Source organism: Dendrobates tinctorius, unplaced genomic scaffold (assembly GCF_039654945.1).
Source record: "Dendrobates tinctorius isolate UK_male_01 unplaced genomic scaffold, ASM3965494v1 ptg000058l, whole genome shotgun sequence".
Lineage (NCBI taxonomy): Eukaryota > Metazoa > Chordata > Amphibia > Anura > Dendrobatidae > Dendrobates > Dendrobates tinctorius.
The window spans coordinates 13,324,738-13,347,617 of NW_027361726.1; the positions used below are offsets into that span (position 1 = coordinate 13,324,738).

Here is a 22,880-nt window from a genome sequence, read left to right on the forward strand (position 1 = left end):
CACAGGAGCTGAAGGAGAAGCAAGGAGGAGGACGCCATCGTATTAAGATGGGAGGCGCCGGATCAGACGGCGACACCCATCGGACCGGACTGAACGCCGGGGTGAGAATAATTTAAATCTTTTTTGTTATCTTTCAGGTTACATTGGGGGCTTAACTACAGCATTACAGAATGCTATAGATAAGCCCCTGATGGCGGTGGCAGTAGCTGATATTTCAAAAATGGGGTGTCAGATCCGCTTTAACATGAGCAAAATGACTAGAACAGAATTAAAAGGAAAACAAATAATAAAAAATAAATTTGCAAAAATAAACTGAAAAATAACAGTCTAAGTAGAAAAAAAAACAAAATAGAAATTAATGAAAAAAAAAATCTACAGGTAAATTTTGAAGTTTTGATTTAGATTCTTTATTATAAGAGAGAAGGATCCTGTTCGGGATTTACTCACTAAGAGAGAAAAAAAGAAATTCTAAATAGCAAGCCATTCATTTTTATGACCAACATGTAAAACCACATATCTTCTGTAAGGACTATAGTAAGAGGGAATATGTGGTTTAAACTTTATCTGTTGTTTCAGATGACTCTTTAGAATAAGCTGATATGTTTGTGTATGAGAGGAATAGCATTATTTCTGGCCATATGATATGTAATCTTCATTTTTCACCAGTTTTTCATTATGCAGCATCAATCTCTAATTTTCAGTTGTCTCTGAGATAGTAGAGATAAGCTGTCTCCCATACACAGATACACAGCACAGCAGACATAAGGAATTATGCTCTCTTGTTGTCTCTGAGCTAGTGGAAATGAGCTTCTATGATGCCTCCTATACACAGTGCAGCAAACATAAGAGGTTGTGCTCTCCTGTTGTCTGTGAGCTAGTGGAGATAAGCTACAATGATGTCTCCCATACACAGTACAGGAGACATAACAGATTGTGCTTTTCTGTTGTATCTGAGATAGTGAAGATGAGCTACTATGAAGTCTCCCACACAGCACAGCAGACATAAGAGATCTGTGCTCTCCTATTGTCTCTGAGCTACTGGAGATGAGCTATTATGAAGTCTCCCTGTTGTGAGTTCATTCTCTGGTTCTCCAGTTGTGAGTTCTCCTTCCAGACTCCCTCTGGTGGTAACAGGAGGTAGTGACACTGATTTGATTGGTGGAGATCTGCCACCTGAGAATGAGGATGACGATTGGACCTCAGGAGTCTCAGATTGGATTTAAGACAGCCAACGCCCTATTCAGTTGCTGGTGATCCTTCTGGCTTGTCAGCTCTTAGCTTTAGATGACTGGAACAGAGCTGAAAACCAAGTTTTTCTGCTAATGTTCACACTTGATTTTGTTGGTCTATCCAGTTTTTTGTGTGGTCAGCCAGCCCCGACTGGGGGCTGTGCTGAATTTCCACTCTTATTTATCAGTATTTTGCCAATTTGCTTTTTGTCCCTTACTAGTTTGGTCTCTTTTTGCTCTGTCTCAGAATATTTCAGAGTGCTGATATAGTGGGAGAAGTCTAGTGACTTCAGGGTTAATTTTGCTATCAGAAGTGTTGGACATTATTTTTGTAGGGTTTTTTGCAGGTTGCAGACAGTGTCTTTCCTTTCCTTTCTAGTTAGTTTGGGCCCCATCATTTGCTCAGCCTATTTTCCTGCCTGTGTTTGTGCCTTCATCTTGTTTCACCATCAATACATGTGTGGGGGCTATCTATTCCTTTGGGGTCTGCTCTGGGGCAGTTACTTTTCCCCTTTTCATGCTTCAGGCTTACTTAGTCCTCCAGCTGTGACGAAGCATCTAGGAACATCGTAGGTATGCTCCACAGCTGCTGCTAGTTGTGTGGTAGGATCAGGGATCTGCAATGTGCATAGTTACCAACCTCTCTGGTTTTCTGTGACTTAGCTTGTTTTGCTTTTTTCTCCTCGGTGACCCTTTCATAACATCTCCCATACTCAGTACAGCAGACATAAGGAATCTGTGCTCTCCTGTTGTTTCTGAGCAAGTAGAGATGAGCTACTATGTCTCCCACATGCAGTGTAGCAGACATAACAGATTGTGCTTTCCTGTTGTATCTGAGATAGTGAAGATGAGCTACTATGATGTCTCCCACATACAGCACAGCAGACTCAAGGGATCTGCGCTCTCCTGTTGTCTCTGAGCTAGTGAAGATGAGCTACTATGATGTCTCCCACATAAAGCACAGCAGACTCAAGGGATCTGTGCTTTCCTGTTGTATCTGAGATAGTGAAGATGAGCTACTATGAAGTCTCCCGCATACAGCACAGCAGATTCAAGGGATCTGTGCTCTCCTGTTGTCTCTGAGCTAGTGAAGATGAGCTTCTATGATTTCTACCATGCACAGTACTGCAGACATAAGGGGTTATGCTCTCTTTTTGTCTCTGAACTAGTGGAGACAAGCTACTATGAAGTTTCCCATACACAGTACAACAGACATAAGGGATCTGTGCTTGTCTGTTGTCTCTGAGCTACTGGAGGTGAGCTACTATAAAATTTCCCATACAAGGTACAGCAGACATAAGGGATCTGTGCTATCCTGTTGTCTCTGTGCTAGTGGAGATGAGCTACTATGTCTCCCACACACACACAGCAGACATAACAGATGGTGCACTCCTGTTATATATGAGCTAGTGAAAATGAGCTACTGTGATGTCTCCCACACACAGCACAGCAGACATATGGGATATGTGCTCTCCTTTTTCTATGAAGACATATTTAGAAGGAGCAGCATGGGAGACATTAAACAGCAAAGCTGAGCAGTGTTGCTGTCAACAGAGTGAGCTAAGAACTTACTAGATTCTGCAGCAGGATCTGTCTGTGCATCTAGATTTTATTTGATAGCTGTAATCTGAACCCCAAGTGAGCGGATAGTGTCTTGCTTTGTCTGAGATGGATTTTAGAGTGATTGATAAGCTTAGAGTGCAAAGGGTGGAGAAGTGGCTCATAAATGGAGAAAGAAGCATGTTTTTCCTCTCTAGGGATTAAGAGGACTTGAACTCTAGTGCCATCTATTGAATGTAGCAACCTTGAATATCAATATTGACCCTTTAAGAAGCCTTGCCACGTGGCTTGGGCTAATGAAACAAAAGAGAAACTCCATTTGCAGACAAGTGTTATGGTGTTAGCCGCTCATCAGTTCAAATTCACCTGTACTTTTAATTTATGCAAAGTTTATGGAAATAATAATGACCATTAAACTTGTTTTTCCAGCTATGACCAAGGATACCATACACCACCCTCACACTCTTCTTACAAGATGAGATTGTAACGACCATGGTCACTTCCCACAATAATCTCACAAAGGCCTAGTACTGCACATATAGTGCTGGTAGAATACCCTCATTAATTAGACGGACTTGTAGAGGAAATATCTACTACCTCAATCTAAAATCTTGAGAAATGTAATTAATCTAACAAAGTGCGCTGAGATCGTGGACCAGTCTGACGATACTTTAAGTCTTTCCATTACTCAAAGCAGTTTAACAAGTATCTGAATTCTTCCTTAATTATATCTTCAATTTAAGCTTCCAACTTTTCTCCGCTCGAGACACATTCAAAGCTCAGGCAATCTCATTACAATGCCACCCTCTTAACAATGGCTTTTTCCAACCTTTGCTCCCATCTGTCTATATGAAAGGGGCAATGGTCGCCGCATGAAGCTCATCTAAAACGAAGGAGCAATAGGTTGTCTTTGAATTAATTTACACCCCAATTCTCTCATCTTCTCCACTGGCTAAATCAAAGAAGTGGTGATGAATGATGAGCGTCTCTGTTCTGGTTCGGCACAATAAGCTGCATTCTGGAGGTCACCTCGTTGGCAAACACAGAGAAGATTAAAGAGAATTGGACGCGGCTTGCAGAGCCCTAAATTCAGATTGCTATTTACGTAATTAATGGCATCGCGCGCTCTTTACAATCTCTCCACGAGCTCCGCACCTTGGTCCAGCTTGGCCTGCCAACAAGCATAGCAAGAGTATACAGCTATCTTTCTAATTGCCGTGAAGTGAGACGCTCCAGGTGGACTCTCAATAGACTGTTTGTGACTTCGGCTTCTTAGATGTAATTTAATTGCAATGTTGGAGAGGGAAAAGAACCTGACTTTTACAGAAAAAATGTGAAAAGTGAACAAAAGCGATTAAAAAGAAACAGTAAAACTAAATGAAATGTAGCAAACATAAAAATATAGAAAATAACACTATAAAGCAAAATGGAAACTGAAATAAATACCGTATATGGTAAATAAAAAAGAAAAATTATTGAGGATTTTGAGTAATATCATGTATAATGAAGTACTGTACGTATGTAGTTCAATTTTGAGAAATGGTTTGGTGCGAACATGAAACGCGTTGATAAAAGCTACTTGAAGTATTATCACACGGGAACTACTCCTTTTTCACACCAGCTCGGTGTAGCAGAATGTCTGTCTCCTGTTTCTTCTCATCTTAGACATTTGTGATATATTGACAGAATACATTATGAAAGTCTGATAGTTGGGCGTTCCATTGCTGCACATATGCAATGTTTTCTATACAATTCCAAGAGAGCTCCAAGCTTTACCATTCTTGTTTTCAGACCTGTGTTCTGCCATTTTCACCATATATTGGAATATTCTGGTATAAATGAGACTATAAATTTTGCTCAAATATAAATAATTTGTTTAAAAGGTATCATAACTATGAGATTAATATTTTGTTTGTCCCACTGAGAACAATCAATCTTGTAGGGGTTTGAATATTTATTTTAAAACCTTTTTCCTGAGTTTAAAATGAATGGGGTCCATAAGTTAGCCAGAGTGGAGAATGGCTAAAGGTATTCTCTTTGGAGTAACTGGTACATTCATACAAGACAACCATGCAATACATCAGTTTTCCTGTGGGGGAGCTGCAGACAAACACTTAGCAATAGATTCTATTACAGATGATCACAGATGACTGGGGAGGGAATTTCGTGATTTCTGCACAAAGCTCATCAGATCCATGTAGAGGAGGTGGATTTTTCACATCGGCAGCGGGTTACAGCAGATTAGATCAACACCACGGTAATCCATTGAGACGGACATGAGGCTAACGACTCATTAAGAAGCTTGAATCATTATTAAAAGAAAAGCAATTAGGAAGCAACCTATAGCAGGGGCTGAGGACAGGGATGATAAGAAGATCCTTTGTTGCATCTTCTCGTCTTTGTATTAGACTCTGTACAGAGCTGTGAGATCAATAACTTTTCTGTAAATTCATTCTTTTAGTGTTTTTGTTTGGCATTTAAGAAAATATACAAGGATAGCCCTATGAAGTGTAACTGAAGATACTCCTGGTTAGTAAACCACACTGCATCTATAATCTAGCGGCTTAAGCCATAGCAATTTAAGGAGTTTCAACAGAAAAGTATTGAAAAAGTCCAGCTTGGCATAAGTTACTCCGTTTCATAAAACCAAGCGGTTACCCTGGCCTTCACTCTTTAATCTCAGTACTGGAGTCTGGACTTACACAGGGGTCCCTGGCAATGGCCACAGAGTCTGTTGCTGATCGGTGGTGCAAGTGTAAGGGGAAGGAACTAGTTAGGCATATCTCCTCCGTAATGGGTCCAGAAACATAGGGGCTGTCACCTAAGTCACAGGGTGAAAAGCTTAAAGTGTGAGACCGCTCTCTGTACCCGAGCGAAGAGGGCATGGCCAAGCTGAGAGAAGGTTCACACGCAAGGATTCAAACAGTTTGGGCGGGAACGTCGAGTGCAAGAGAGACCTGTGAGGTAAAATCAGCTGAGAGGCGACTGGGCAGAGTAGAGCAAAGCCTGGGATGGCAGAGCGCTTTGACAGGAGACTACCGACTAAGTACCACTGAGACACCGCTGTCCCCACTGACATATCTGCCACAGCCGCCCTCGCCGACAGCACTGACCATGAAAGACAATGTCTGTGAACTGGACTTAGGTGTGTGTCGAGTTGACACAGCGAACCCGGCTGCCAGTCTCCATAGTGTTGGGACACTCACCACTGAGGATAAGGACGTATCCCTCTTTATTGCTTCATCTTCTGGACCCAAGACCTGAGAGAGGGAGAGAGAGAGAGAGAGAGAGAGAGAGAGAGAACGGCTTTTAGGGTTAAATTACAAGAAATTTTCCGGGCATGCTCAGTTTAAAAAAGAGGGTCCGCCGCAGACAAAAAACGTTACTATGTCCGTCTACTCCAGACGGCAGACGCTGAAATTCCAACGGATCCGTCAAATAAAGGATGCAACGGATGACCATCCGTCACAATCCGCCACTAATGCAAGTCTATGAGGAAAAAAACGGATTCCGCCAAAAAAAAAACGGATGCGTCTTTTTCATAAAAGGGCAGATTTTGACTGACGTAAAAAGACTGAAGTGTGAAAGAGACCTTAGCGGGGATCTCATCAAAGTCATGGCAGTTCAGCCTGGCTGGGAACGCAGCCTTAGTGACCGGAGGTAACCTCGATGAAGTCTTCGCCGTCACTGAGTCTGCGCTTGCAGCAGCTCATTCCCTAGTGGTTCTCAGCCTGGACACATATTGGCATCATCCAGGTTGAAAACTGTTTTTCCCCCAGACATAGAATACGGCGTGGAACAGGATGACCGTCAAGTGAGGGATATTGTTTTTTTTATTTTAGTTTTATTACAGGAGACCCTGGCTTCAGTGGAATTAGGCGTTAGGTGAGTATAACTGTGTTTGTTATTTTTAAATAAAAAAGTAAAAGTGTGTTTTTTTTTTATTTCTGGCTGTGTCTTTATTTACCATATAGCTATAGGATTCTTAATGGATAGGTGTCTCATAGACGCCTCTCCATTACTAAGCCATGGGCTTGATGTCACCAGACAATACAAAGGTGACATCAACCCCACAAATATTAACCCCACTTGCCACCGCTACAGGGCAAGTGGGAAGAGTCGGGCAAAGTCCCAGAATTGGCGCATCTAATAGATGCGCCTTTTCTGTGCAGCTGTGGGTTGCTATTTTGAGGCTGGGGGAGCAATATCCATGGCCCCTAACCAGCCTGAGAATACCAGCCCTCAGCTGTCTGTTTTAGCAAGGCTGGTTGTCAAAAATAGGGGGGATCCCATGCTGTTTTTTTAAATTATTTAAATAAATAAAAAATTCAGATTTGGGACACCTCTATTCTTGATAACCAGTCTTGCTGAAGCTGACAGCTGAGGGTTGCAGCCCCCAGCTGTGACTTTTGCCTGGCTGGTTATCAAAAATATTTAATTATTTATTTACAGCGCAGGAGTCGGCTAATGAATACTCCCATCAACCACTCCTGCTCTTGCTGTTATAAGCGGCAGCAGGTGTCAGATGATGGGAGCTGTAGTCCCATCCGCTCACACCAGTGACCAGAGGTAAGCTATATACCTCCGATCACAGCTGAGCGCTCACGCTGGCTTTTGACAGTGTGGGAACTGCAGCTCTCTGACAGGCGGGGATGATTTCACTGCCAATCAGAAGCGGAGTTTGCCGCTCTGTCATGGATATTCCCTATTGGTTCTCAGCCTGGACATATCTTGACACCGAACTTTTTATAACTGTTCGGCCAAACTTGCCAGACCCAAACATCCAGGAGTCCACCCATCTCTAATTAGGAACAGAATCCTAAAACAAGTGGGTCGTCAAATATCAAGATGAAGTTACTGTAAAGAATAGGAATAATCAGGACAAACCACACAAGCATAGCACAGGGATAAAATCCAAGTTAGCAGAACTTTTGACTGGCAGTGGGAACTAGCTATTTGGTGGTCTATATGGTAACAACCCCTCCCAGTGCTGACAGCAGAAAGAAGCCAAAATTATCAAGATTAGCCTAGAAGAGCCACAAGTCCCAGTAATAATATGACTGTTGATCATGATGTGTGCATGGAATAGCAAAATTGGGAATGTTCTCTGCCAGAACCCACTGACCATAATGGGGTCCATCAGCACCATGAGTGACCATGATGATGCAGATCTAGCACCCCCAGTGTTTCATTTTTTTCTGCTCAGAAATAATGACTTAGAAGGCAAAATATCTTTTTGTAGCCACGACATTTGAATGTTTCCAGCTTCCTTTGAGGCTGAATTCACACATCGCGTTTTTTTGCGTTTTCGCGGCGGTTTTAAACACGCGATTTTGCCGCGAAAAATAAGCATCCCATGCAATCCTATGGGATTCCGCAATGCTGCGCTAATGCTGCGTTTTTTTCCACGGCGGAATCGCTTCGCGGTAAAAAATGCAGCATGCTCATTAATTTAGCGGAATCGCGGCGATTCCGCCCACATAGGAATGCATTGTTCTGCTTACTTTCCGCATGTGGCTGTGCCCACCATGCGAAAAGTAAGCAGAACATTTGCGGATGGTACCCACGGTCGAGAGGAGAGGAGATTATCCTCCGGGCTTTGGGTACCATATCCCTGTAAAAAAATAGAATTAGAATAAAAAATATTGTTATTCTCACCTTCCGGCATCCTGCGCAGCCTTCCCGCCTCTCTCTAAGCTCCTGGTCCCAGTAATCCTTTGCGAGAATGACCGCGATGACGACACAATCTCGCGGGAGCGCGATGTATCGCGGTCATTCGCGATGACGTCACAGGAGCGTGACGTCTTGCAGTCATTCGCGCAAAGGATTACTGGGACCGGGAGCGTGGAGAGAGGCGGGAAGGCTGCGCGGGACGCCAGAAGGTGAGAATAACAATTTTTTTTTATTATTTTTTACATTTTATCTTTTACTACTGATGCTGCATAGGCATCCTCAATAGTAAAAAGTTGGTCACACTTGTCAAACTCTGTTTGACGAGTGTGACCAACCTGTCAATCAGTTCTCCAAGCGATGCTTCAGATCGCTTGGACAACGCTAGCATTCTGCAAGCTAATTACGCTTGCAAATCGCTAGTTTTCCCGCTGGAAAATCGCGGGAATTTAAAATGTGATTTTCCCATGGAATGGAATTCCGGAATTCTCGCGGTAACTACCGCGAGAGTTCGCTACGTGTGAGCGTAGCCTGAGTCTAAAAAAATGATCACCCATCCACTGTTCAGATTGAGCATAGGAGCATGGCTTCATCATCAGTTGTAATTGAAACAAAAAGAGCTAACACTATCTCACCCCTTTTGTTCTACGCCCCCCTGCAGTGATCAGGTAATTAAAGTAGATTATCTGATGGAGTGTAGTCATTATGTCTGGACACTGAGTAAAACACAGGCTTTAGGGCACATATGTCAATCTCTGCCCTTGGACCAAATTTTGCCTGCAGTGTGAGTATATGTGACCGGCAAGACTGGGCAGAGCCCCAGAGTACGTTTGGCCCTCGACACCAGGCGGGTTACCTGCCTGGCATTGCAGTTTCAACCATACCAGCATCCGAGATCCCAAAACAGTTGAAAGCAATGATGAAGAAGGGAGCGTCAGCTGATGCTGCCTCTCCCATCACTCTCTCTCTGCATCTGATGTCTCAGCACAGCAGGGGCACGATGACATCATTACAACACGCCCGCTGGACTGAAGTGTGCAGATGATCTGAAAACATCATGAAGAGACTGGTGCAGTGGAGAAACAGGCAGAGGTGAATATTTATTTCTTTAATGTGAGGCCATTATACTGTATGGAGCACTATGTCGGACCTTTATACTGTATGAAGGACTATGCATGGTCATTATACTGTAGGGAGCACTATGTGGGGCCATTATACTGTATAGAGTGCTTTATGGGACCATAATACTGTATGGAGTACTTTCTGTTACCAATATACTCTATGGAGCACCATGTGGGGCTATTATACTGTATGGAGCATATTTTGTTGCCATTATACTGTATGGAGCATTATGTGGGGCCATTATGGAGCAATTTTTGTAGCCTTTATACTTTATGGAGCACTTTTTGTGTGGTCATTATACTGTATGGAGTGCCATGTGGGGCCCATTATACTGTATGGAGCACTATGTGGGACCATTATACTGTATGGAGCACTATGTGGGCCATTATACTGTATGGAACACTTTTTTGGGGCCATTAAACTGTATGGAGCACTTTTTGTGGGACCGTTAAATTGGATGGAGCACAATGTGGGGCCCATTATACTGAATGGAGCACTTTTTGTGTCCATTATACTCTATGGAGCATGATGTGGGATTCATTATATGGTATGGAAGGCAATGCAGGGCCCCTTTATACTGTATGGAGCACTATTTTGGACCATTATACTGTATGAAGCCCTCTTTGTGGAGCCACTATACTGTACGAAGCACTATGTGGGGCTATTATACTGTATGGAGCACTGTTTGCATCCATTATACTCTATGGAGCACTATGTTGGGCCTATTATACCGTATGGAGAACTATGTGGGGCCCATTATTTTGTATAGAGCAATATGTGGGGCCTATTATACTGTATGGAGCACTATGTGGGGCCTATTATACTGTATGGAGCACTATGAGGGACCATTATATTGTATGGAGCACTTTTTGTGGGGCCATTAAACTGTATGGAGCGCTATGTGGGGCCATTATACGATATGGAAGATGTGGAGATTAGAGTTGAGCGAAACGGGTCGAAAAATTTCAAAAGTCGCCGACTTTTGGCAAAGTCGGGTTTCTTGAAATGAAACCCGACCCTAGGATGAGGTCAGCTACTTAAGCGCCAAAGTCGCGTTTCAAAAGTTTGTTTTGCGCTCTTTTTCAGCCAATCAGGATCCACGGACACTGTGGGCAACGTGATGACATAGGCAGGGGACACCACCATCTTTCAGAAGGGCATGCAAGTGATTGGCTTGCTTTGGTGGGCGTCACAGGGGGTATAAAAGGGCGTGCACGCCGACCGCCATGTTACTCATGCTGATCTCAGAATAGGGAGAGCTGCTGCTGATTTTGTAGGCGTTAGGCAGGGAAGAAGACACCAAAAACTGCTTCTGCTGCTAGCGATTTTGCCTGTACAACACACCAGTCACTGTGTGTGCAGTGCAAGTGGAGGCTATATTTTGCTGGATCAGCGGTGTTGGTTGTTAGGCTGCCTTCTAAGGCTTCCTGACGGCTGCATTGCTGTTTACCCACTGCTCTGCAATCTGCTTTTTTAAAAGCAATCCCAATTTTTTTTTTTGTCCTGGTGAGGTACTGAGCGTGCATTTTTTCACACCATACAGCGGTGCACACTCCTCACACAGTACCGTGCAACGGCTGTTATCACAGCCACAGTGAAGCTGTGTGTCACTCTGTAAGAATAAGTCGAGGACATGTTCCGTTCTTACAGACCTGCACCTACTAGTTTTGTCTAGCTTTCAAACAGTTAAATATATTTGCTGTTTGATCACATTCAAAACTATAGAGAGACAGGGTGTGTCAGTCCGTATACTTAAAAAACACGGAGCTTGACAATTTTACGTACACCGGACAGCCGTGTACGTGCATGCTCCTCTCTCAGTACCGTGTAATGGCTGTTATCACGGCCACAGTGAAGCTGTGTGTCACTCTGCAAGGATAAGTCGAGGACATGTTCCGTTCTTACAGACCTGCATCTTCTAGTTTAGTCTAGCTTTCAAACAGTTAAATATATTTGCTGTTTGATCACATTCAAAACTATAGAGAGACAGCGTGTGTCAGTCCGTATACTTAAAAAACTCGGAGCTTGACAATTTTACGTACACCAGACAGCCGTGTACGTGCACGCTCCTCTCTCAGTACCGTGTAATGGCTGTTATCACGGCCACAGTGAAGCTATCTGTGTGTCGCTCTGTAAGGATAAGTCAAGGACTTGTTCCGTTCTTACAGACCTACACTCTAGGGAGATTCCTATTCTGCCCAATTCTGTATACACCTTGTAGTTTGTCATACACTAGCCAATTTCTGCCTGTGACATAGCGCTGTGATATTCACTGGGCCTCACACAATCCAAAAATGTCCAGTGTCCACAAGTGTGTGCAGAAATTCAAAATCTCCATTATCCTCTAGTGACATTTTTCACACCTGCAACATCAAGCCTGTGACATAGCGCTGTGATATTCAGTGGGCCTCACACAATCCAAAAGTGTCCAGTGTCCACAAGTGTGTGCAGAAATTCAAAATCTCCATTATCCTCTAGTGACATTTTTCACACCTGCGACATCGAGCCTGTGACATAGCGCTGTGATATTCAGTGGGCCTCACACAATCCAAAAGTGTCCAATGTCCACAAGTGTGTGCAGAAATTCAAAATCTCCCCTGTCCTATAGACACAATGTACCTTGTTTTACATTACTATATAGTTTGTTGGATTTTGTCTACATTTCTACCAAAAATGAGGAAGGCTGGTGGAAGAGGCCGTGGAATTGGGCGGGGGTTGGCAGCTGGTAATGATGGTGTTGTTGTTGGTGGATCTGATGGTAGTGGCAAAAGCAAAATAGGACCGAATGCAGGAGGTGTTGAGCCTGCGTCATCGTCTGGCTCCACAAGGCCTCGAAGGCTTAGTTTTTTAGGAGTTGGCAAACCGCTTTTAAAGCCAGAGCTTCAGGAAAAAGATTTGTCTTACATTGCTGACTCAGCCTCCAGCTCTATCGCCTCCTCTTCTGAAGTTGTAAAAAGTAAAAGCACTGAGTCGTCATTGGAGGCTCATGTTCATGAACCACACCTTTCCTTGTGTCCTTCACCCCAACCAAGATTGAAGGATGACGCAGGCCATACTAATGATTACTCCATGGAGCTGTTTTCACATACCATGCCTGGATTATCAAGTGAAATGGTGAATTACCCAGGCCAAGATGAATCTGACATGGAGTACACTGATGCACAGCCACTGATAGATGATTCTGCTGGTACATTCACTCAGAGCACTACATTGTCCTCGCAGTGTACAGAGCCAGATTCTGACCCTGATGAGACTCAGGTGCCCCTTCCCGCACACTATACCACCATACACGGTGAATACCAGTTGCATGCTTAGACATTTAACCAGCATGCACTTGCAAGCGTGGACACAACACCAAACCTCAAGTGCCACATGTGCAACTGATCACAAAGAAGGTAGTCAGCAACGCTACATTGTTTCCCCCACTGTAAGCCCACCGGTTAGCACAGCAGCAAATGTTGAGGTGTCGTTGCAAGGCCACAGCAGTCAGGGAATCCCACTGATATATCAACGAAAGACTGAATCTAGGCCATCAGAAAGAACACCAACTCCATCACCATCATCAAGCCTCTCTCAGTCCGCCCTGTACACCGCTACTTCCACCATATGCAGCTCTCAAGTCCAGCTCACCCTCCCAGACACTATGAGTAGGTCAAGAAAGTACTCAGTCTCTCATCCGCGTACACTGGGTTTGAACGCCCAAATTGCCAAACTAATCTCGTTAGAGATGATGCCCTATCGGTTGGTGGAAAGCGCAGCTTTCCGCGAGCTCATGACCTATGCAGTACAACGCTATGACCTACCCAGTCGCCACTTCTTCTCTCGCAAAGCCATCCCAGCCCTTCCCCATCATGTGAAAGACCGCATTGTCCATGCACTCAAGCAGTCAGTGAGTGGAAAGGTGCACCTCACAACTGATGCATGGTCCAGTCGGCATGGCCAGGGCCGTTACGTGTCCATCACTGCGCACTGGGTTAATGTGGTGGATGCAGGGTCCACAGGGGACAGCGGTGGTGGGACAGTGCTGCCTAGCCCACGGTATAGGAAACAGTTGGCTGTAGGCGTTCAACCCTCCTCCTCCTCCTCCAGAAGCGAAAGCTCGTCCACAGAGCGCAGTCGTACGAACACTCCATCTGCAGCTGCCACTGTTGCACACGAGGTGTCCCCCTATCGAGCAGCTAGTGGAAAGCGTCAGCAGGCTGTGTTGCAGATGATGTGTTTGGGCGACAGACACACTGCCGAGGTGCTGGCCGAGTACTTGAAGCGACAAACTGAGTCATGGCTGGGCAGTGTACATCTTGAGGCAGGCAAGGTAGTTAGTGATAACGGCTGTAATTTTGTGGCAGCCATAGCTCTTTCAAAACTCAGCCACATACCTTGCTTGGCTCACACCTTGAACCTGGTGGTGCAGTGCTTCCTCAATAATTATCCGGAGTTAACAGCCCTGCTCCAGAAGGTGCGAAGACTGTGCGCGCACATCCGCCGGTCGCCTGTACACTCCATTCGTATGCAGAAGCTGCAGCGATTGCTCCACCTTCCCAACCACTGCCTCATTATCGACATTGCAACAAGGTGGAACTCCACCCTGCACATGGTTGAGCGGCTGTGCGAGCAGAGGCAGGCCATAATGCATTTGTGGGAGGATACACGGCCAGGCACTTTGAGAGCAGACATGGAGTTGACAGGTGTGCAGTGGTCAAAGCTGAAAGACCTCTGTAAAGTCGTTCAGTGTTTTGAGGAATGCACACGGCTGGTAAGCGCAGACGATGCCATCCTAAGCATGAGCATCCCACTTATGCGTCTGCTTATGCAAACTTTGACGCACCTTAAGGAGCAGGCGTCTGCAGCCAATGTTGACGAAGAGGAAGGGGTGGAGGGAATCCTTGATGACATTCAGCCATTGTCTGCTCAAGGACCTCTCCTGGACGAGGTGGAGGAAGAAGAGGAGGATGATGAGGGGGATGATTACTTAGGGGAGGAGGATGCATCTCATGGGGCAAGTGAAAATGTTGGCGTGGCAAGGTCTGGTACAGGGTTTGTGCGTGACTGGAGGGATGTGGATTTGCCAGAAAGTGCTCCTCCACCCAGCACTCGCAGTGCATCATTGACACCGGGAACATTGGCCCACATGTCAGATTATGCATTGCAGATCCTAAAAAGGGACCCACGCATTGCCAAAATGATGAACGATGATGACTACTGGTTGGCCAGCATCCTGGATCCACGCTATAAAGGCAAATTACAAAACATCATGCCACAGGAGAACCTTGACCTAATATTGGCTACTAAACAAGCAGCTCTGGTTAACCGGTTGATTGACGCATTCCCAGCACACAGCAGCGGTGATGGTTCTCACACGAGCCATACGGGCCGGGGGCAGCTTGGCAGAGGTGTTCGTGGTGCACACAGCAGAAGTGGCGTTGGAGACAGGGATTTCATGACAAATGTTGTGGACTGATTTTTCACGGACCGCTCACACAACTGGTAATACTGCATCGATGGAAAGTGACAGGAGACAGCAGTTGTCAACTATGGTTAACAACTACTTTTCCTCCCATATCGATGTTCTCCCGCACAGGTCATTCCCCTTTGACAATTGGGCCGCTAAACTGGACACCTGGGCTGAATTGGCACAATATGCCTTACAGGAGCTCGCTTGCCCAACTGCAAGTGTGCTATCGGAAAGAGTCTTCAGTGCAGCTGGATCAATCCTGACAGAAAAAAGGACCCGTCTGTCAACCCAAAATGTGGATGATCTAACCTTCATTAAAATGAACCATGCATGGGTTTCCAAGGATTTTGTCCCACCTTCCCTTGATGACACATAGGTTGCCCGAAAAATGGCTTGCTTTGGTCCTCCTCCTATTCCGCGAACTTGCCCTATTTCGCCTTTTGCAGCAGCTGAATGACCCACATCTGCATATGCCACTTTGTAAACCTCCCTAAGTGGGCGGCCCCCCCATGGCCGGGGTCACCACCTAGCGCACAAAACCGTGCGAGTGCCGTTGCCCTGGACAGGTGGGTAGGCTGACTCTTAGGCGCGGGCACTGGCATAGGGTCTCTCATAGTGCAATCAAGTGTCTCTGACAGTGGTGGTGCACACCTGCCGTCAGACACACCGCCGTACTATGAGGGGCCCAGTGCCAGTACCGACGCCCACGAGTGTGCCCCCCTTGCTTGGGCAGGGCCCCAGCATTTGCAATGTTTACCTCTCCCTGCTCCTCCGCTGTGTAGTCTGGGCTGTCAAATCCTTCACTGGGACTGCCACTACAAATTGATTGAACTGAAAGATGATGGTTAAGATGTAGCTATGCCCTGTCCTGCTGGCCGGGCTCTAGCTCCAGATGATCAGTGGCTTCCATTTCTTATGGACGTCGACTCACAATTACATGCAGTGGTGGTTTATCATCAGCTTTCACAGTTTTCCTACTCACAAACGTGTGACATTCCGGCGCACATTTCAAAATGTGCCCTCTCATGCCAATCAAATAGAATCGCCTACGGCCTGTGGCTGCTGTCTTTTGCACTCCAAAGTTACGTGACAGATCATGATAGCCAGTGAGCACCATGTTTACATCGCTCCCTGTGATAAAAATTGGATTGAGATGAGTAACAGTGATGGAATCAACGGAAGTGTGATACAGCGACTTTATTCACAAAAAAATGTTTTCACTGTCTCAACACACAAATTAATTGAGGGTCAGCATCGCCTATGAGAATTGTGACGGAAGTTTTTCCCTTGAATAATAATTCCTAGATTTCCGCAATCAATAACCTTTATGTCACTAATTGTATGTATCTCATTTCCTATTGTGGAGAGGCTGGACTGTATTACTGAGACGGAAATATATATGAAGATTTAAAAATAACACCAAAAGTATATAGTTGTATACGCCTCAAATGCATTTCCTTTTTTCCACTTTTTAGATTGCTGTGTAATCCATACTGAGAACACAGAGATTTTACATGTTTAAACTATGCTATATATACCTGCTATCCAGTGATAAAGTACCCTTTCTCAACTTTGTACAATCTGGTCAAATCCATACTGGGCCTGAGAACATCTGAGTCTGCCTCCTGATCTATAGACATATTTTTAATGTGTAAACTAGGCTACATATATACACGTGTTATCCGGTGAAACTGTACCCTTTATCAACTTTCTACAATGTTGTTGAATCCATACTGGGCCTGAGAACGGCTGCCGAGCTGTTAAGCAAGCTGCACCTGTGGTTTGGACACGTAATTTTTTCAGGAATGACGGTTAGGCCTAACTCCGGAATTGCGGTTGACCTGAACTTACTGGGAAATCATCGTTCGCGGGGAATAATCTGAATCCCAGATCCCCATCACTAACGGAGTTCAGCAGGTTATCTGCACCTGTAAGCGACATAAGCTGGTCCTTTCAGTGTAGCGTGCATGCAGCCCCGGACATGTACTGGAATGCTCGCGTATCCCTCTAGTAAGATTGACGCGTACCGCGGGGCCATGCCGGAGTCTCGGTCGTTAACGGAATAAAGCTGAGAAATCGCTAGCACAACTACAAACGGACATACCACACCACACACAGAATCAACAAAGCTTGCAATCTGTCCATCTTTTCTGTAGCTTGTATGGTAGTGGTTTCCTGGGTGCAGTCCAATTAAGCCACATGCTCCACTCCTGGTGGTGCCCTTTTGGACATTCCTTTAAGGTTCAGCTTTGCAATCATACTGCCCCCGGAAACCAAAAACTTTGCCTTCAGGGACGCTGTTTGGAGGTTCGTGGGAATAACGCCGCCCGATCAGCAGTCGGCATATAGATCGCCCTCCCAGGGCTGTGGGGTACTCGGTACCGGGCCGGTGTCAGTGGGATGTGTCACAGCAGCGGTGACCCGGACGGTGGCCCTGGGCGCCCATGTAAATGGCGTGGTATAATGGTAAAGAGTTTATATAGATAGTTTGACGCCACCTGTGGTGTTCGGCAACATAGATGTTAGGCCGACGCTGCATGCAGATCCTCTGGGACTGATGGTGTTGTGCAGCAAAGATGGTGAAGCTCCCCACAGGTGGAGGTGGAGTCCCAGGGAAGTGTAGATGTAGTGATGGGGGAAAGGCACAGGCAGTGTAGGTGCTGGTATCCAGATGTAGCAGTGCTGGAATAACTGTAGGACACCAGAGTGTGCAGTTCCAAAGCTTTACTCACAGTCTGCTGGTTACCCAGATGCCTGCCTCCGTGCTGTGTCCTCCGGGTCAGGACCTCTGCCAACCTCCGGGACCAGAATGGAAAGCTCCCTTCCAACACTCCGCCAACATGTACCTTCCTGAACGTCTCCTTTCCAGCGCTTGTGGGGGAAGCACTCACAGGACCGTGGTTCACTGAAGCGCCTCCTGTCTAACAGATGTTCCTCAGACTTTACTTGTATGGCAGACAGCTGTAGCCTTTTCCTTCTGCCTCGCACACGTTGATGCTGGGGCCTCCGAGCCTTAGTTGGGTACAGAGCATTTATAGCTGCTACTTCCCCCGGTTTCTGCTGCAGGAACGTCAGTGTCCCTACAAACTCGGAGACCGGAATCCGGACCATGCGCTCCAGCTTGGAGTGAGCCTTAACTCTGCTCATCCTCCAGCTCCCCTTCTCACGTCCACACACTTCCCCTTCCCTGCACAGAGTGCCCAAACTTACCTCCTCCCGACCACAGAGAGCAGCTCCTCAGCAGTCAGGTTCAGAGGTCTCCCTGCTGGCCTGGAGTGGGAAATGTGTTGTGTGTTGGTTTCACTGCTAGAGAGATCCTTTGTTGCTCCCAAGCTTGACAACACACTCCCTAGGAGGAAGTTAATGCCACAGTGGCGACCGTACTCTTGGGGACGCCACAAGTGCACTGAGGCCCAGCCACTGCTGGATGTTGCTGCTGGTACATTGACCCAGACCACTACATTCCCCTCGCACTCTACACAGCCAGAATCTGACCCAGAGGAAACTCAGGTTCCCCTTCCCGCATACTATACCACCTTACACGGTGACAAAGAGGAAGGTGCAGATGAAAGTGCAGGTTCCTTGAGCAGGTGGGGGGGCATACTCATTGGCGATGGCACTGGCACAGGGCACCGCATAGTACGCAAAAGTGTCTCTGCCGGTGGGAGGGCCTAAACAGCCAAGTGCAGTGAGATGGAAGATGGGGACGACAAGGAGTTCAGACTAGTGCAGGGATTCCCTAGCAAGAAGAGACTTATGTAATTGTTTTCAATGTTGGGACAGCAATTTTTGGGGAGCACTATACTCTGGTGAATGATATATGGGGCCCACCATACACTGGAGCATTCCAAAGGTGGACATCAGACACTGGAGCAGCATTTACAGGGCCCATTATACACTAGAGCAGTAGAAATGGGGCCCATTATATATGGAGCATTATTTGGGCCCATAAGACATTGGAGCTTCATCCGTTGGGACCAACATATACTGTAGCATTATGTGGAGCTCATCATAAACGGTTTGAAACATTTTATGGGAATAATGATTCCGTATGGAGAAATATATGGGCCTCATCACTCTGTATAGCGCACTAAGCGCTGGCCATAATACTGTATGGAGTTATATACTGCCTGTTTTTGGAGGTATTGGAGAATTTAAAATGGATATCAGTCATGAGATGTAAGAAGTGAAGTATTTTTCATTGTACTATACTGCTATTTCTCTGCCGTATCGGAGCATCATGAGTTATGGTATGTGTTAAAGGGGCGCTCTTTGGCCCTGGGCCCATGAAAACCTGGAGCCAGCCCTCCCCCCCCCCAAAACTGTAGCCAAATAACCCCCATTTTTAAGTGCGTAACTAGTATTATGAAGTTAATTAAGGTTGACAAGCTTCAGTAACAAGAATTTATGCTTTTGGCATTCAAATGGGCACTGTTGGTGTGTTTCCTGTCCTCCTCTCACTGCCGACTTTAATTCTCCATTGACTTACATTGGGTTTCGTGTTTCGGGACGACCCCGACTTTTCCCTATAGTCGGCCGATTTTGCTCGACCCGACTTTTGGAAAAGTCGGGTTTCATGAAACGAAGCTCGACCCTAAAAAAACAAAAGTCGCTCAACACTAGTTATGGTATGTGTTAAAGGGGCGCACTGACACTCTTTGGCCCAGGGCACACGAAAACCTGGAGCCAGCCCAACCCCCCCACAACTTTAGCCAAATAACCCCCAGTTTTCAATGTGTAGCTATTATTAGGAAGTAAATTAAGGTTGACAAGCTTCAGTTATAAGAATTGATGTTTTTGGCATTGAAATGGGCACTGTAGGTGTGTTTACTGTCCTCCACTCCCTGCCGACTTTGCTTCCCCATTGACTAGCATTGGGTTTTGTGTTTCAGTCGGCCTCCGACTTTTCCCTATAATCGGCCGATTTTGTTCGACCCGACTTCTGCGAAAGTCGGGCTTCATGAAACCCGACTCGACCCGAAAAAAGGCAAAGTCGCTCATCTCTACTCCTCGGGACTCCATCATGTACTCCTGTGTCCATTGGAAAAGTAAGCTCCCTGCTTGGGCAGTGGAGCAGACTCTCTCTCAAAATAGGGACTGTCCCGCTGGGAGGTATGAATGCTCCCCTCCATACACCTTGTACATATTTGGCTCCGCACCCCTCATACACACATGGATCCGCTTTTTATGCCTCGTACACACATGGCTCCACTCCGTAAACCTCGTACACATGCAGCTCTGCTCCGTGCACCTTTCACACACGTGGCCACACTCTGCACACCTTGTACACACATGGCTCCACTCTGTAAACCTTGTACACATGCGGCTTTGCTCAATACACCTCGTACACACATGGCTCTGCTCTGTACACACACGGCTCAGCTCCGTACATTTTGTACACACAGGGATCCATTTTCTACGCCCCAATACACACGCGGCTTCGCTCCATACACCTCGTACACTCACGGCTCATACACATCTCCGCTCTGTACACCTCGCACACATCTCTGCTCCGTACACCTCGAACACGCACGGCTCTGCTCCGTACACCTCGCACACGCGCGGCTCTGCTCCACTCCGTACACCTTGTGCACACATGGCTCCGCTCCGTACACCTCAAACACAAGTGGATCCACTCTGTACACCTTGTACACATGGCTCTGCTCTGTACACCTCACACACATGCGGCTCTGCTCTGTACACCTTGTACACACATGGCTCTGCTACATCCACCCTGTAAATTCCCCCCTGATCCCACACATAAACTTACTCATCCAGCACCATGGCAACCAGCACAGCAGAGTCCTGCACACACTGAGCTGTGCCACAGGACCTGTGATGAGGTCACAGGAGGGGAGGAGTCAAGGGTCACATGATCAGGGGGCCCTGACTCCTTCCTTCATGTGACCTCATCAATTAGAAGCCTCTGCATGCTATCGCAGCACCAGCGTGCAGAGGCTAAATTGTAGGTGCTGCGGGTTGGAGAGCGCATAATGCCGCCCGCTGTGCACAGCATGGTGGCTGGCTTAACCCACCTCATTATAGGTGAGCCCCTGTGAATATATAAATAAAAGTAAACTGGTCGCCCCTATTAGAAATCCTGTATTGGTCAGGGGCAGTCTGGAGTATGAAGTGCAAAGCATTGTAGATTATGATAGTGAGAGGATCATTACAATATCTGGTACATTGGAAAAGTGGGGAGATCTTTGGTTTTATTTAGTAAAAATTATGCTGACAACTTAATCAGGAAACTTCATCAATCATTCCTTGATAAACCAGGCATAAGGTTCCCGGGGACCAAAAAGGAGGTAATACAACATCCATGTCAGAACTTGTCCCTACTTTTTCAGCCTTTGTCACTAGATGGCACCACATTTACACTGTGATGCCACTGGGCAACGCAAGTGTGGTCCAGTTAAACATTTGTATTGCTGGGGCTAGTGATGCTGCCCAGTCAAGCAACTTGTGGGTTACTAAAAGTACTAATATCAGCTCTCTGATGTGCACATTGTGCGGTGCCACACCCTATTTAAACCTCCCCAGTAGTTGGCTAGAAGCTGTCAGTTAAGTGTATTTTGACTCTGGTTTGTCGCACACTGCATACCTGCTGCAATATTCTGCTGCTGTTTCTAGTTACTAACTTAAGAGTATTTTGAATTCCTATCAATTCTGACTCCATCCTCCTGCTATTGATCTCGGCATCCTCATAGCCGTGAGCCTAACTTCAGAATATGATCTGACTCAGCCATCTCTGGTTTTTACCAAGTATTTCAACTTCTCTCTGCCAATCCAGATCGCTGTACGGGAGTAGAAAACCAGTGAAGACCAGTGTTACCCCCTGACTTTATAAGCCAAGTGGTTAGAGCAATGTCTGTCTGCGAAGCCCTATTAAGAGCTGCCAAGCTTCCATGCACAATTTCATCTTACGACCAAGCATACGCACCATCCCTCCCAACAGTGATCATTGTCCATGAGACTGCTGGCATTAGAATACAGTGCTCCGGTATATCCAGATGTCCCATACATAATGAACAGAGAAGAGCTGCTTATGCTTTTTTACCTCCGCTCCATTCAGAGCTCTTCAGAGCCTCATTCTCTAGATTACTGGATAATCCAGAAGTTGAACCACAAGAGATCAGTAAGTTTCCTCCTATCCTTTGGATAGGGAACAAGTCTCGATTTTTGGAAACCTCTTTAATACTGGTTGTATAAATCAGTATAAGACCCATTTGGGGTAGATAAAATGTGTGGGTCCCTTCCCTGGTAGAAGTTGTAGGTAGGTAAAAACTCATCGTATAACTCTATTACCTGCCTGGCGCAGAGTGTCTGTAACTTTATGTTACTGTTTCAATGTCTCATCTCCTAATTATTTAATTTATGTGAATATTTTATGGCAGAGCGGATAGTCCAACTTTGATAAGCATCACAAAAAGATTTTTGGCATTGTGGACGCTGATCTACAAGACTATGAAGGGGGCTACAGACATATGAGCTAATGGTGAAGGCAACCTGTCAATGGATGGTTAATTTCATCGATATTGCTCAGTGTTGACATACGATTTTATAAGCTGTGATGGAGGAAACGTTCTCCGTATAAGTAAATGAGAAGATGGATCAATTCAGTGTTATGTGCTTAGGCCATGGGGCTGTCATTGATCTGTTAGCATATTGTTCTGGGATTGTAATCAGCATTCCCAGGCTTCACGCCTGTTAGTGAGACCTCAGAAAGACCACTTCTGAGAAGTAGATTATTCCATAGTACGGACTCTGCTCTTCTCTTCAATACTCTGATTAGGTAAGATAAGCCTCATTATGTAAAGCTTTACTAAATCCTTAAAAGTAAAGAT

The 22,880-nt window shown here is 45.8% G+C and overlaps 1 long non-coding RNA gene across 4 annotated transcripts in view; it reads right to left on the minus strand.

The window, feature by feature from the left end:
- LOC141092124 (uncharacterized) overlaps positions 1 to 22,880 on the minus strand; it is a 120,390-nt gene that overhangs the window by 86,302 nt on the left and 11,208 nt on the right. For all 4 annotated transcript variants that reach the window (XR_012232687.1, XR_012232689.1, XR_012232690.1 and 1 more), the window contains exon 3: positions 5,996 to 6,049. This is a non-coding gene — a long non-coding RNA (uncharacterized lncRNA). The remainder of the gene's footprint in view (positions 1 to 5,995; positions 6,050 to 22,880) is intronic.